At 39.6% G+C, this 17,387-nt stretch overlaps 1 protein-coding gene across 1 annotated transcript in view; it reads right to left on the bottom strand.

The window, feature by feature from the left end:
• The window catches only part of SGK1 (serum/glucocorticoid regulated kinase 1), a 116,857-nt gene that overhangs the window by 40,601 nt on the left and 58,869 nt on the right, over positions 1-17,387 (bottom strand). The window lies entirely within an intron of this gene.

The following is a 17,387-nucleotide window of genomic DNA, read 5'->3' as shown; positions in this document are numbered from 1 at the left end:
CAGGAGTAGGCCAGCTCAAACACACTACTTTGTTGCAGCCATTGCATGCAGACTGAGAGAGGAAAAATCCAGTCCCTTGGCAGTACTTGGTGGCCAAGAATATGATCAGCTGGGATATAGAGTTCCTAATGCAGCTTTCTTCCAAGATGGTGCTTTGTATTCTTGGGCCCTTTGAATCCCATTTTGTTATATTCAATTTTAACTAGTTTGGGAAGGCACTAGAGCTCTCTGGCAGAGATTTCTAACTACCCCTCCCAGAACTGTAAATCCCAGGATCCCATCAGAAGCACACATGGCAGTTAAAGTAGTGTCAAAGTAATATAATAGTGTATTGTGAAAGATCCGCTTATCTCAGGAGCTGAGACGAAGGAATTCAGGTCGCCAGAAGCTAGTGTGCATGTGTAAACTTTAAGAAATGAGATATGATCTGAAAGGAAGGTGGAGGCTTCACTACCATAATTGAAAACCCTTAGCTTGCTATCTTTGCTGGATTATAGGGAAATTCCTTTCATGGTTTATCCAGTGCTCAAAAGTTACATTTTAAAACTTACCTTTCAAGATCCTATTAAAAAGTAATTTGTTGCTATCCATTATTGGGTTTCCCCCCTAAAAAGTAGCCCATTGGGTTATTTGTTTGTTTGTGTTTCTTTTTTCATTGCTTTGGGATTGGATTTTAGGACCAATAAGAGAATGGGTTGAAAGAAAGAATAAATAAATCAGTTTCTCCAATTACAAGTAGCTAGAAGGAGTAACTAAAGTGCTACTAGTTGCAACATTTTAAACCATCCTTCCCATGCAAAGTGTTAGTTTTGAAATGTAACTTGGTTATAACCTCATTACTAAAAAGTTTATTGAAGTTTAGGCCTATAATCTAGGAAGGAAAAGTAGGGACAAGTAACCACATATCCCTGCATTCCTCTCAGTCAGGTTCCGGGAAGTATGAATGCACGCGTCATGTGTGTGCCTCTTGGATTCAAATAGCATTTCCAAGAGCTCTTGTTTCACTACTCAGACTAAGTCGATTTGGGTCATCAAATGGCTTGGTGGGCCTTTTCTCCTTTGTGATTGTCTGGCACACTTAAGCTTTTGGCAAATAACAACTGAAACTGACCAAATATATTAAAGTGCAAGGAGACAATGACCAATGAAGGTGCAAAAGGTCTGCCTAGCGTATTGTCATCTCATGCAATGTTGAATACACAGTCTCCAGCTTCTCAGGTATATTCCCCTTTGACCTAGAGAAACACAACACAGGAGCTTAAGTAGTCATTTGATGTGTCTCAGTGGTTCCCGCCTGAACTGGAGGCCTACTTATTGAAATGCAGTGTCTTGGAAAATTCTTGCCTATTCTATGCCAATATTTGTATAACATTTAAAGCATTTATTTATATAGCAGCATGCAACAAGTTTTTAATTCTATTACAAAATAAGAAAACAGTAGTAACTGAACTAATAGATGCGCAAAGGGATCTGGCAGCACCTTTGAGACTAAGCCTTCAACCACACTGCAGAAATAATCCAGGTTGACACTACTTTAGCTGCCATGGCTCCATGCTATGGTATTCTGGGATCTGTAGTTTTGTGAGGCATTTAGCCTTCTCTGCCAGAAAGCTCTGGTGTCACAACGAACTGAAATTCCCAGAATTCCATAGCACTGAACTTTGACAGTTAAAGCACTGTCAACCTGGATTATTTCTGCAGTGTGGAAGCAGCCTAACTGAAAGAGTTGGTAGCATGAGCTTTAATGGACTTGAGCCTACTTCCTCAGATGCATAACAATACATGAAATGATAGAAATACTCTTTTAAAAAAATCTCAGAATCAACCAGTGCAAAGTGCATAAATCCATTTGTCAATCAGGGGCCACACTTGTGATGTGCAACAGAATAAGAATGGCCAGTTATCATGGCAGCAGTCCAGAGAACAGTTATTCCAGTCCAAAAGTTCACAAGAAATAATATGGACATTGACAAAAAACAAACCAATCCCCCCCAGCAGCAGTCTTAGCCCTTTCAGTCACTTTTAGACAGCTATAACTGAAAGTGGTTTTATGCATGATATTGCCACAGAAAGAACAGGAAGTCCAACTGCCCCACACATCTTGCTTCTCCAAAACTATGACTTATCTGAGGTTTCACACCTCCCAAGTAGACGACAGAGTTGTGAAAATTGTACTACAGATTAGAAAAAAGTGCAGAGGATCAAAAATGTTGCGGCGTTTCTATCTTTTTGTGTCTCAACAATATGACAAAAGCCACTCTGAGAGAAAGACTAAAAATGATAAAGCAACCCTCTGGGCACTTAGTAAGACACATATGTAGTGTTGTAATAACTGGGCACTGACAAGGAGAGCAATGGGTCCAGCATGTGAAGTTGAAGGCTTTCGTGGCCGGCATCCATCGTTTTTTTGTGGGTTTTTCGGGCTTCTAGAACATGGCCACATAGCCCGAAAAACCCACAAAAAACAATGGGTCCAGCAGTTTCCACAAATAAAGTGCACAAGGCACAGGAGGCATAATATCTGGAGCAGTGTTTGTGTTATGGGAGGGATGTCTCATCCTTTAGTAACAGGATGAGATACCTATTTGGACCATGGATAAGCAGTGCCTTCTGTGTTCAACCCCCTTCCAGAGTTCTACATTTTTATTTTATGTTGTGAACTGTATGATTTCAGTGGCCCCTTTTCAGAAAACAAATGAATTTTGTGTGGATGTCAAAGCATTTAGCCATCAGAACCTACACTGCATGTGCCAAGGATATTTTTACATCTGCCATCAAATATTATGCACTTTAAGACCAAGGGTGCATCTACATTGTAGAAATAATGCAGTCTGACACCATTTTAACTGCTAAGGCTCCATCCTACAGAATCCTGGGATTTGTAGTTTTATGAGGAATCAGCATATTTTTGCAAAGAAGGCTGAAGATTTGGAAAATTACAAATCTCAGAATTCCATAGGATGAATCTACAGCACTTAAAGTCATGTCGAAGTGCATTATTTCTACAGTGCAAAAGTACCTCAAGACATAAAATATTTTTATTATGAAACTTTGCACCCAAAAACTTAATTTTTGGGAGGACTAAACACTCAGTTTTGGACAGTTATTCTTTGAGGTCTTAAACTTGAAAGGAAAATCTTCATATGGACTTGTCTTTGAAGTCTAATTAATTAAATTTATGATGTTATTGATTTCCTGAACCTGTCAAAGTGACATATTGAGTTTATCAAGTGTACGTTCTTGTAAAAGTAAGTCTTTAAGGTCACTGTTACAACCAGTATAAATCTATACATTAAATGATTTATCTATGCCGTGGTAAAGACTGCCATAAAGCAGTGTACTTGTGCCGATACTAGGGTTAGGGAGCGCGCACCATCTGCATGCTCCCTAACCCTAGTACAGGGCCGAGCCGGCATAATGGTGGCCTACCATCTACACAGGGGCCTCCATGACACTAGCGCCATGATTGAGCATCCAAACGTGGCGCACAGGAAGTGGCACCATAATGGCACCACTTCCTGGTTGCGGCGCTGCAACAAAGGAGCTGCTCTAGGCAGCTCCTTTCTGTTGCGGTGCCGCAAGCTTCATTCCCGCGCGGCAACCAGATGGCTGTGGGAACAAAGCCATGAGAGAAAGGGGCCAGGAGGCCCCTTTCTCCCATAGCTGTGCCTGTCAGGCTGTCCTGGGGCATGAAGCCCCAAGGACACCCCTTTTTGGAACCACAGAGAAGCAGCATTTTGCCGCTTCTCCATGGTCCTGAAAAGCACTGGATTGGGGCCTCTGGGCTGCCGGTGAGGCTGCCCTGGACCCAATCCGGCAAGAAAAGGGGCAGGTGCTGGCCGTCTATACCGTGCCTATATATTACTTACAGAGCTTGGAAGTAACAAGTTACAAGTAGCAATTTTACCTGCAATGTGTTACTTTGGGAAACAGCATGGGCATAATAATGTTATTTTATTTAACAAGTATTAATATGGCTCAAGTGGTTAAGATGCTGACTCTGCTGATTGCAAGATCGGCAGACTGGCAGTTCGAGGCCCGGGTGCTGCATGATAGGGTGATGTCTTGCCACTAGTCCCAGCTTCTGCCAACCTAGCAGTTCGTAAGCATGCACATACAAGTACATAAATAGGTACCACTTCTCAGTGGGAAGCTAATGGCATTTAGTGGAGTCATGCTGGCCACATGACCACCAGAGCAGTCCTTGGACAATGCTGGCTCTTCAGTTTAGAAACAGAGATGAGCACTGCCCCTATAGTTGGTTTCAACTAAACATTCATGTCAAGCTCATAGCTCAAAGTTCCATCAAGACCTTTACCTTTTTAACATCACTAAATTTATAAATGTAATGAGTAACATTAATTCCAGAAGATTAATTGTTTGTGAGGGGACATTTAGGTATTGCAGGTGAGTATGAATCATTTTGCTATTTGATATGTGTATATATATGTGTGTGTGTGTGTGTGTGTGTGTGTGTGTATATATATATATATATATATATATATATATATTAAAAATACACATTCCTATCTATATTGTTGACACTATATAAACTAGTGGAGAAGATGGTGGAGAAGAAATGAAACTAAAACGTAACACATAATTAATACATTATCAACACATTCTTTCAAAGCAACAAGCAATGCGCAATGTGTTATAAGGTAAGTATGACCACTTCTGACACTTTACTTTTTAAAAAATTAATATTCTGAGCTCTGTATTTACAGAAGTGGAATGTTTTCATATTTTAGATCTGTACAGTGACTATATTAGTATGTTGAAAATGCTACCAGGGATGAGACACTGGCTGTTTGTAACCATGTCTGAACCACCTAAAAATTATGGGTCGCATCTGATGGTGTGTGCCCACCAACAGAACATATACTGTTGAAGGATGGCTTCCCACTCTGTAACACACTCTACACCCCAACATTTGCTCTGTAGGTTTTGGAGCCCCTCCATTGCAGATACGGTGAGCTGTCAGAAAATGCAAGGGGAAGGAAAGAAAGGGAACATCCCATTACACAAATTCACATGATGTTGGGATGCCTTCTTTAGATATGTTAAAGTAAAAAAAAAAATAATGCTTGCATTGGGATTTTCCATTGAGATAGCCACGCTGAATTAGCTATGTGAGAAGGACAATTTCCAAGCTAATATAGGTAAGCAGCCAGCCTCCAGCCTTTAGGCAGGTATTCTGATAATACAGAACATGAGGTTTGCACTGCAGTTGCATGTGATAAGAAAACCCCAAACAAAACCATGGAAGAGTTTCTAGGAGCAATTAAAGCTGAAAAAGTTAAGATTCAACTCAAAGTTGATCCAGAGCCACATATAAAGCTGAAGGTCAAATAAACTCAGAAGCTACAAGCTAACTAAAAGCTGGAAACGTGGTATGAAGAGTAGGTACAAAGGTGAGAATTGGATATGTCTCATTTTAGTCATGCCTGTAATAAAGCCTTATTAAAACTTTAGCACATGGCATACCACTCCCCCCCCCCCCTTGTTAGATGAAGCACAATTATTCTTGTCTAAGAGAGACTTCAAAACTAGCTTGGTTTAGTGGTTTGAGCACTGGACTACAACTCTGAAGACCAGGGTTTAGATCCCCACTTGAGCATGGAAACCTACTAGGTGACTTGAGCAAATCACACCCTCTCAGCTTCAGAGGAAGGCAGAGGCAAACCCCCTCTTGCAAAAAAACCCCCAACAACCCGAAATCCTATGATAGGTTCACTTATGGGTTGCCATAAGTAGGAAATGAACTGAAGGCATACATCAACAACAATCAATAGAGACTTCATGAAGTCCTGGATGACACTGGAAGAGCATGCTGTCTTACATCTGAATGCTTTTGGATAATTTTATTCCTGCTCCTGTATATGAGAACTTGCCCAGCTCCTTCTGTTGCTTGAAAATCTTGGCTACATAGGCTCCTCATCACACATTGCAGCAGTAATACAGCCACCTCCTCACCCTGATCCAACAGCCCCTGAGAAGTGGATTGCTCCTACCCTTGTACATTTTGTAGGAATGAAATGGGGTTGCCATCACAGCTCAACATTATCTTGCCTTGGGACCTCACCTTCCAAAACAGTGTTTAGATAGGGTTGCCATAGTTTTAAAAAGGAAAAACAGGACACATTTACCAACTACTTCAAAATACATGTTGTTATGATGATTCTCACTTTATATATCCCTATTATTGGGGTGGGAGTAGGGGAGAGTAATTAGGAGCAAAAATCCTTAGGTTAGTCAAGGCCTTCAGTGCACACAGGCTTACTAAACCAGAGTCTTCCCTTTCCCCTTTTGTGCCTCTGCTGATGGCTGCCTCATCTGGAAGCCAATGGAGTCACTTGGTAACATCTCAGGAGCTTTAACCTGGCATGTTTCGATTCCTCTTCCTCCTCCTCACTCTTGTTTTAATACCTGATTGACCATTTCCTTCCATCTGGACCCCCTAAGAAAACCTGGACAATTTAAAAATCGACCTTGACAGAATTTTTGGCTCTGAAAAAGGAAAAAGGACAACATTTGGTAAGGACAGTATTAGATCACTATACAGCTATTTAATAATTAGATCACTAAAGCTATTTGATGTAGCAGACTGGCTGGGGACTGATTGCATATATGTGTTGTTTATTTTTGTAAATGTTATGGGACTGGTCTTGTATTTGTGCTATTTTATTATCATCATCATCTTAATCGCAAACACCCTGGGAATCTATCTCTAATCTAACAGTTTTTGCTTAATATTCTGGGAACTTGTGCTGCTGCAGCAGCCAACAGCTCATGGGCTGGCACTGACCCACAGACCACCACGCTGAATAGCACTGTACTCAATTACTAGACTTATTTGAGATGTGAGTGGAGGGATTTTCCTTTTGATTTCTTATAAATATGACATCTAGAAAAGCAGTCTGAAAACAAATAATACTATAGCCTGGGATTGTCTCTAGTCAGGGTTTAATGCTTGCATGTGCAAAATGGCATAATGTGTGAATACTTGCATACTTGAAGCAACCTTATTTTCATGCCAAGGGTTACTGAAGGTCCTAGGCCCATCACAAATTCCTCAGAGTTTGTCTACATCCACCCTAGTCCCATATCCCAGAGCTTTAGCTGACCCAGGCAATGGTGAGGAATACTGGATATTCCAGTCTAACCTCTGGAGAGTGATAATTCCCACCCCAGGTCTACATTCTGTAGTGCATTAACTTACTGAGCAGTTAGAGAAAGTGTGGTGTAGTGGTTTGAGTACAACTACTGCTCGGGAGATCAGGGTTTGATTCCCCACTTGGCCATGGAAATCCACTAAGTGACCTTGGGCAAATCACACACTCCCAGACCAAGAAAATTCTGTGATTGGTTCTCCTTACTGCTGCCATAAATCTGAAACAACTTGAAGGCACAAAACAACAGTTAATATGTTAGATTATTAGTTTAAAATTAATCTCATTAACTTTCCCATGAAAAATGGCGAGCTCTGCACAACATAGTGCTTTAGTATATCTGTACATCTATGAGCATGTGCACTGGGGACAGCATGCCTCAGAGGTTTCATTACCACAGAACTGAAGAAGAAGGTAGACTATGAAGAATGATACCTCATGAGCACAAAAGGTTACAGTTAAACTATTATTTATTTATTTCCTTTCTTTCTCCTAACATGGGGCCCAACTATATTTTTTAAAAGATATAGTCCTCTGCTAATCTTTTAATTACATACACAAAGAGATCAGATACAAAGGCAAATCCCACTGATAACTACCACTATATAGGGACCATTAATACTAACAAGTGGCTGTTATATCAGTGGTGTTTCTCATGTAAAGGGCTTCTGTTGCTTTCCATTGCTAACTTCTTAACAGTAACTGAAGCAACAATACTCATACTTACAAAACTTAAGTATAATTATTTAGTTTTTGAACACCTCGTGACAGAAAACAGATCACGAGCTCATTTAACTTTGACATTTCAGCACAAACTGTCAACAACAAAAAGAAGAAGGCGTTATGTAATGCAACTGCAGGTGGAATAAATGACATTTAATTTAATTTAATTTGTTTTAAAAAATCCACACTTCCACAATGAAACTTCTTAAAATTTTCTTTAGTCTATGGTGAGAAAAAGACGTCACAACAACTAAAGGCTTGGTGTACACTAGGGTTGCCAGATGTCCTTTATGATGAGGAAAGCCCTGTATTTAGGGTTTGGAAAGCTTTTCTTTTTTTACAGACTGAACAAGGTGCAAAATCAATCCTATATTTTTGGACATGGGACATTCATACAGACAGAAATGTATGCATCATGTGGGCAATATGTGGATAATTTGTATTTATGGATGTGGGCAATATGTTAATGTTACAGAAAAAATACACAGCTAGGTTAACTGAAATCAATACTTTCATTTGGTATTTTGTTCGAACACAAACTTGTTAATAGCTAATTTCTGATTCAACCCTTCATGTAATGAATTTCTACTGTCCTTATTGCTATTTTGAAAACATGGCAACACAGATCAGTGCAACAAAGCTCTACATGATTTTTCAATCTCTGCATTCTAAGTGGCAGTTGAGAAATAGCATGATTCATTGCTGACCTTTGAATAAAAGATGTTTCATTCATAGCTCATACCCTTGACAGTTACACTAATTGTGAGGGTTTTTTTTTTAATCATCTAGAAATACAGTGGGCCCTTGGTATCCATTGGGACTCGGTTCCAGGCCCCTTATATAAAATGACAAAATCTAGGTTTTCTTTTTGACACACACACACATACATTCACACACTTCAAGATGTGGATGATTGAATTCTTAAATAAAGAATACTTGGATGTGGAGGGTTGACTGTATTTCATATCCTACCTTTATTTGATGGCAGTGAATCTGCTCTGAATTTTAAATGGGTTATTCACAGTGCTGAGCCTATCCCCAAAATAAACTCAGTGCCTTAGTTCCTTTAAAATTCAGATGGATTTACTATTCCACTGACAGGGGAACGACCAACTGCCACTGCTCTATGGAAGTTAAGGTTGTTACTTGCAACTAACAAGTCCCATTAATTTTATTGAGACTACTCTAGGCAAGATTAATGTCAGATTTAGCTCAAACATTTTTAGGTCCAGAAAAGTTATTTAAATGTGTGCCTTCAGATCACAGACAATGATCTGTAACTCAAAAAAGTTCAGTGTGGCTCTTCTAATCCTCCCTTTAACAATTTCAATCCAAAGTCATTTAAATGACACAATACGTTGTTTAGGGACACAATATAGAGCAAGTTTGTTTTCTGTGCCTTCAGAGACTAGAACATGCCCAAGTGGCTTAAAATTTCAAGAAAAGATTTTCTACCTAACCATTAGGAATAAATTATTGACTATAAAAGTTCAACTGTGGAATAGACTGCCTCAGAGTGTAATGGACTCTCCTTCCTTGGGGGGTCTTTAAACTACCTGGCTCATAGAATCAAGCTTTTTGCTCGTCGGATCCCTTCCAACTGTAAGATTCTATGTAACTGGACAATTCTCTTGTAATAGCATCATCTCATGTAATTCCTTGAGGAACAAATGCTTCCTCCCTCTTTTTGTCTGTAGCCACTCTTTCCTTTTTAAAACGTCTTGATTACTGTGGCATTTATTAACTTGGCTCTGTTTATAGCAAGTCAGATTAGTAGGTTGAATGTTCAAGCTAAATCTATGTTGCACAGCAGATCCATGATGCTGCCACATTGCAGAATTAATGCAGTTTGTCATTGTGAAGTCTCCACTCCATGGACTCCTGAGATTTGTAGTTTGTTTTGGCACCACAGTTTCTGACACAGAAGGCTAAATATCTCACAAAATTACATATCTCAGAATTCCATCGCATGGAATTGATCCATGGCAGTTAAAGCAGAGTCAAACTGCATTAATTCTGCAGTGTAAATGCAGCCCTAGTCAACTTCAGATGCTGTAGGGTGAACTTGAGTGTCTATATTCATTTCAGCTTTATATCTGACTTTGGAACAGAAAAATGCCCTGTTCACTGTATGGGATGATCCTTGCTCAGAAAAGAATAGGGAAGCATCAACCTGTTGATATCCCTAGAACTGTCAGTGGTTTAGGAGGAAGTTGAAAGGTATTGTGCAGGTCTTTAGAGATTTCTGTTTGGAAAACCACATAGAAGAAAAAGCTGGGGATGGATCCTGAAGTGTAAAGATATATCATTATACGCTAAGGTTAGGATTGTCTATGCCATTGTATTTTCCATTTCTATATATGATTGTGAGAGATGGACAATGAAGAAAGTTGATCAACTCATTTGAAATGTGGTGCTGGAGAAGAGTTCTGAGACTACCATGGACCAGTAAAAAAACCAATGGGTGGCTCCTCATATGTATCAGACCCGACTCTCCCTGGAAGCAAAGATGACTAAACTAAGTTTCCATAATTTTGGCCATGTCACGAGGAGAAAGAACTCACTAGAAAAGACTATAGTGCATGGTAAAGTTGAGAGAAATAGAAAAAGGGAAGACTGCATTCCAGATGGATAGACTCAATCAAAGAAACCATGGCCATGACTCTACAGGGGCTGAGCAGGGTGGTTGAAAATAGGGTGACCTGGAGGTCTCTCATTCATAGGTTTGCTGTGGGTTGAGGTCAACTCAAGGGCATTAACAACAACAAATCTCTGTGTTTTTTGCCCACTAATTCTGTGAGTCCACAAAATGACCCTCCAGAGGTAATATTCAGTAATGTTCCAGTCAAAGACAGTAAAACATTTCTAGTTTGAGAAGAAAGATGTCTATTGGAATTATGCTGAAGGTACACCATTAGCAGAGTCAAATGACTACAAATCTCATAAATTCCTCCTAACTACAACAATTTCAATCCAACACAAAGACATGCTTAAGCCCCATGGATTTCAAGGGTGCCTAAGTACATGTGACGGTGCATTAGGAATGTGATCAGCAAGTTTGCTCAGCTTGAAAAGCATTAATAAAACAGAAGAGGAATCCACTTTGTTTGCTGCACTGCAAATAACTCCTTAAAACTAGGATGCTCTGCCAAACTTTCAGTGAGTCTAACAATAACCTAATGATTTGCATCTGTTAGTTGTACTTCCTTGTCTATTCAATCACTAGAGCTATAGGAGGAAATAAATATCATTTCTTCTACAGTAGGTATGCCAGATTTTGAAAAGAAAAAAAAGAGGCATGAAGGGTGAACAGCAGCTAAATGACTGAGCTAGAGTTTTTGCACTGTTACCTAATAGTCTAATAGGATTTACAGAATACATTAGATTATGAAAGAGGCCTGGCTTAACTAATTGTGTTCCACCATGCCAAGTGGAGAACTGTAAGCAATATGTCCACTAGAAGTCCTGGGTTTCGGCAACGAGAAAATCCACCTGTGTTAAATTTATATATTATAAAGAAATTACATCATAAAGAACTTGGCCAGGCTCAATACTAAACATACGGAGATGAAATGTCAACCATAAATGGGCATAGGGTGCATGCAGTCCTCTAATCCTTTTTTGTGCTCTCACACAAGAGTCTCCTGTTAACTGGTGGTATCAACAGAGTACACCCCTCCACAGGCCTGGGAAGAAGTCTCCCCACATATATGTGGAAGTTGCCCACTCTAATTGGAAGTTTTGTTATTTAACATAGTGTAGGGATCTTTCAGGATTTGTAAAAGTTATTTTGTTGGACTGCAACTCCCATAATTTCTCAGCCCACTCTCCCACATACCCTATCAGGAATTTCTTCTGGGTCAATATGAAACAACAGAGTGTAAGTCAGGCTTGCAGAGAGGAAATAAAGAGGGGACGTCTTGCCCAGATAACACTTTTGTCCTGATTAACAGATTTCTTGCACCCAGCTTCAAAATGATTTAGAAAAATGGTTAATACTGTACTAAGATCTGCTAGTATTGCCGAGACATTGCTTTTCTGAAACAGGCATAAGCAGAATTAAAATGGAATTTCCTTCGATTATATTATTTTGCCATATTATCTGGCAATATCTACACCAAAGGCCAGAATTCCGCTTATAAAATTTACTCAGGAATATATCCTCTTCAGCAAAGTTCCTATATAACTTTTATTAGAAGCTTTATTCTCCATGAAAAGGATTGTGTATGTAATAGAGTGAGAGAGAATTTAATTAATTTAAGGCCAAATAGTCCCAAGAAGCAATGTTCCTAAACTTTTCCAAGCATATATTCTCGAACACCATGTAGAAGGAATACAAAATACAGGTACACCTATAGCATTTCCACTTGCAGGAGTGGAATGACCATTTACCCATTGTTTTATAAAGTCAGCCTAATTGCTCAGATCTTGGAAAAGTTACTTTTTCAACTATAGTTCCCAAAATCTCCTAGTCAGCATGGCAAATTTTGGGATACTCTGAAAAAGTCATATTTGCAAACTCTAAATAAGATTATTCTTAATTTGCCTGTGATTAAATTAGCCTATCCAGATTAGTTGTGCCCTTTTTACTTTTCCATTTGGAAAAAGATAGCAGTCTAAGTGACACTAGTGGTGTTTGTTCATGTATATGATGCCTCAGAAGACTTGAACAGATTCACATTTGGGTTGCAAATGCATGGATGCATTCATTGCTTATTTACATGACAGGCAACTGACCTATCATGCCTGAAATCTGACTCACACAACCTATTAGTAAATTCTCCTCGATGTGACATTTATTCTTATCTAGAATTGAGGGATAGGGTGGGGGAATGGGAAGAGGAGGAGCACCAGCTGTGAGCTGCACAGTTTTATGTTGTTCATTGAAATTACACATAATTTTAGCTTGCCCATTTGCAGGCTGTTCCTTGCTATTCCCCATCTGAAAACTCCTTTGTACTCTATATGTGTCTGATGCATCTAAATAAATATTATCCATAATAACCCTATATCAATCCATTACAAAACCAGGAAAGCAGCTACTTTATTGAGATTTAATCCTCAGAACAAACATCTTGCATCACAGCTGGTTCTCTCTCTCTCGCTGTGTGTGTGTGTGTGTCACAGTGGAACTATAACCTTGACTTGGCATAGATAAGATTATGAAACCTGCCATGGCTCATCCTTTCTGGAGGATCAAAAAGAGGTGAGTGAAAAGCCCTTGGCCTTGCCCCACTGTTCCGGTAGTAAAGCTGGATTCATTCTTTCAAAGTGTGATCAAATCAGGGACTGGAGCACATACATTATGTCAGAGCATGGAGGTTATACTAAAACAATAGCATTTTCTCAACAGCTCACTTCACAAGAACTATTGTAGAACAAGTGTCATTAGGGATGCCCCTTGTGTTTATACAAAAACATTCTAATATAAGCACATATGACTCCCCATACCAAAACTTGGAGGAGATACTTTTTGGGTTACAACTCCCGGAAGCCTCCAGATAGCATGGTCACAGGTAAGGGGGGATTCTGTGAGGTACAATTTAAAAACTAACCTTGCTCCCTCCATGCTTTTACATCTCCCCTTAACATATACATGATCAGCCTTAGATTCACATCAGTAAAATATTTATATCAAAAGTCAGCCTAGATGCTGAGAAGTGACCGCTAAGAAACAGCCTAAAGCTGTGGCTGCAAAACCAAATTTTCCATTTCAGAATATTGGCTGGCCAAATGAAAGTGGGATTTGCAAGCATTTAACTAATCCTGAAAATTTCTGAAGCCTGCAAAGACTGAATTTAAAAAAGGATCCTAAAACCCAGCATTTTTATTTAACTAGTCCATTTAGCTATGAAGGTGCAGCCATCCCACACTTGGCATTCTGCACATGATTTATGTGACAGATGCCATTATTCACAGTCACTGGTCATACCATTTGGGGCTGAGGGGAGTTATCATCTAAAACATATGGAAGGTGTTCGTTGAACAAAAGTTACTTTAAAGGTTTTTTTCTTTATGCTGGAATGGCAGCTTTGGGGTTGAACAAAAGATAATAAACCCATTTTCACAGAACTGCAATTATCAAATGCAGATGATAAGGAGAAGAAAAAGAGTAATGTGCCAACTTGTGGAATGACAGGGGTTCCCAGATTTCTTGTATGTGGCGGATGTCAGTCTGCACAAAATCACAGACCCAAACAACCTTTTATCAAAAACCATGGTCTACTAGTCAAAACTATTATCATACCAGTTAAGTATGTGCAATCTGAAAAAGAAATCAGACACCCTTTTAATTCCAGACAAACATTAACTATTTCTGTGATTTATGTTTTACATAAATCTGTCCTGGGCAAATTTGCCTTGGCCATCTATATGCAGTTTAACACCTTTCAGACAATTCTATTAGTCTGTTGGCTCATCAGATTCCACAGCTCATCCTGGATTCCACAGCTCATCCTGCCTGCTTGCCTTTGACCTTCTGCCGTGCCCCCCCCCCCCCCCTTTCAGTCCTACAGCTGCCCTCTGCTTGGATCCTGAAAACCTTTCCCCTGAGTATACAGTACTTCCAAAATAGCCATCCCATGTTGGCTGCCTGGGTAGAAAGGAAGGAAGTTGGTGCATCCCATGTCACTGGGACAGTGAAACTGCTCTGTGTTTTCTTTGAAGTTTAAAGGAGCTATTAACAAGATAGGGTACAGCACCTTGGATGGCTCCTTTAAAGTTTGGAGTGAGGGAAGAACCAATGTGGGAATGATCATGCTCAGTGCTTGTGCAGTGTTGAGCAGCAGTTGAAAATGAAAGCTAGAAAATGAGTATAAGACACAAAATTACGTGGCCCATAAAATAAAGCCTTTCTTTAGGTTGACAAGTCACTTCAGGATGAGACAACTTAGAACAGGAATATGGATCATTCAAACATTCTCAGTGATTTTCACATGAAAAGAATTTTCAGCCAAAAAATAAAGAAGCCCGTGAGTGCAGTCAGTTACATCAAGCATCTCCACATGATACAAGCAACTACAGGTTGAATATTCCTTATCTGGAATTCCGAAATCCATAATACTCCAAAATTATACATATGGATGACTGAGATAGTGACACCTTTGCTTTCTGATGGTTTGGTATACACAAACTTTATTTCATGCACAAAACTATGAAAAATATTACGTATAAAGTTACCTTCAGGTTACATGTATAAGAAACATACATTCATGTTTAGACATGGGTCCCATCTCCAAGATATTTCCTTAAGTATATGCAAATATTCTTAAAATAAGGTAAATAAAATTTTGAATCCTTAGAAAATATTTAGGGTTTCTTAGGGAAATCTTTACCTCATTTTACATTAAAGAACTACAGTTCATAAGCTTCCCTGTTCCCTCTCCTCCATCATTGACATTCCTTAAAATGGTTTTACTTTTAGGAAATTTATTTCTGTTGTGAATAAAAAAAATCAAGCAAGCAAACATGGCTGTCTGTGCCTGAGACACCCTCACTGAAGGGCCTATTCATCCCCAGACTAATGCAAGGGTTGCATAGGTTGTTTTGAGAGAGAGGGAGCCACATTCAGCTAATGTCAAACTGGCCTTCAAACTTGTTTTGCTTGCTCTTTCAAAACTGGGCTATTTACAGTTACCCCTGTTATATAATGTGTCATCGGCTTTGTTTCAAAAGTAAGCTTACTGGCATGGACTAAGGCAGCATATACTTTATTAGCAATGCTCACATGGAGTAATAGCCAAATAAAAAGGAACATTCAGGGTGGGGAAAAATTATAATCCCTTTAGCCTATTCAGGGATATATCTGTGCAGTTACCTCCTGTCTTCCCAGTCCAGCAATTTAGGATTAAACTAGGGATAGGGCTGTAGTTCAGAGTTAAAGCATGTGTCTTGCACCCATAAGATTCCAGTTTCAGTCACAGGTTTCTTTGGACAGAGTTAGAAAAACACATGGTTGAAATCCTTATAAACTATTCCAATCAGCTTAAGCCATACCCTCTAACATTTCACAGATGAAATCAGGACATATGTGAGCCAAGCAACAACAGAGTGTGTTCAAGATGGCAAAATGTATTATTAATGAGGAAGAACAGACAAGCTAGGAAGGGTTGAAGCACTTTACTTTTACCTGCACCTCCAGGGAAGGGCAAGATTTCACCCCCATTTCTCCTCTCCCTCTCAGTTGAATGCAAATTATTTTTGCATTTTGAATGGTTTGTGCCCATGGAAGTAAGTCAAAGGGGGAAAGTAGGAGGCAGAAAGAGAAACTGGGTTTCTTTTAAAACTGCTGGAAAAGTAGAACAACAGAGCATTAATCGGGACGGTCCTTGCCAAATCAGGAGAGTTGGTGGGTATGGTTTAAACAGTGCTGGATCAAGGAGTCCAATGTTCTGACTCAGTACAAAGCAGCAAGCTATGTTTCTACGATGTGGGATACAATCAAATAAGAAAGACAGTTCACCAGGGTGGGATGGAGCTGCTCTGGACCCTCCACTCCACCAGGGACTGTAGTGTAATCACCATTGCAGCTGCTACTAAAATTCAGTAGCAACTGTGGAGGTGGTCCATAGTCCAAGAGGTTCCCTAGAGTAGTGGTACTCAAACTGTTTACCCTTGAGGATCCCCATTTATATCTACACGAGGACATCATGCCCCCCATGCAGTATATGAATGAAAATATTTTGCACATTTTTATTTGCATATTTATGTATATTCATGTTTACATTTTGTAAGGAAATTACAAAAATTCAAATTAGAACAGTTTTATTTAAGTAAGTTCAATATTTAACTCTACACATGTGTAAATTTTATACATAAAAAATTGGGAAGAGGAGGAGGAGAAAAACTCGTGCCCCCCTTTAGCAACTCTTGCACTCACCCCCTGGGGGTCCCACCCTACCATTTGAAAACCACTACCTTAGAGTACCATCCTGCACTAAAGACTGGCTCCTCTTGTAGCTCAGAGCATATCTTGTCCATCTAAAAACCAACAATAGGATTTGTATTTTTGTTTTTATTTTGTTTTTGCAATGGTATCAAAATCTAGTAACATTACTCTTCTAGTGAGGGCAGCAACACCGCCAATATCACCAGGTGGGGAGACAGGACCCTGAAAATGATGTAGGGACTGAAATCATGTTTTGGGCCAAGTCTCTCACACCTCCCATAAAGGATAACAATAGATTGGGGTGTTTATCACACGGAGCTTTTTGGAGATTTTGCAGCTCAGATCCGGGTTGACTGCGGGTCCAACGATGCGAATTCACCTTATAATGTGAATGTGTTACCACAGAATGTGCCTTTCTATGGGCACTCCTTCCGTGGCACTTCCACAATGATTCCAAAATGACCCCTCATTTTGATGAAATCAGAAAAAAAGCGAATTCACAGAATTCGCTTTCAAGCTCACTTCGATTTCACTTTGAATTGGTCTGGTATGGAAGATCACTCCGATGTCGCCCCCCTTGCCCCCCTGCGTCCTGCTCCTTCATC

This window comes from Sceloporus occidentalis, unplaced genomic scaffold (genome assembly GCF_023333645.1).
Source record: "Sceloporus occidentalis isolate IW3139 unplaced genomic scaffold, rSceOcc1.0.p SCAF_6, whole genome shotgun sequence".
NCBI classification, from domain to species: domain Eukaryota; kingdom Metazoa; phylum Chordata; class Lepidosauria; order Squamata; family Phrynosomatidae; genus Sceloporus; species Sceloporus occidentalis.
This window is presented reverse-complemented; position numbering and strand designations above follow the sequence as displayed.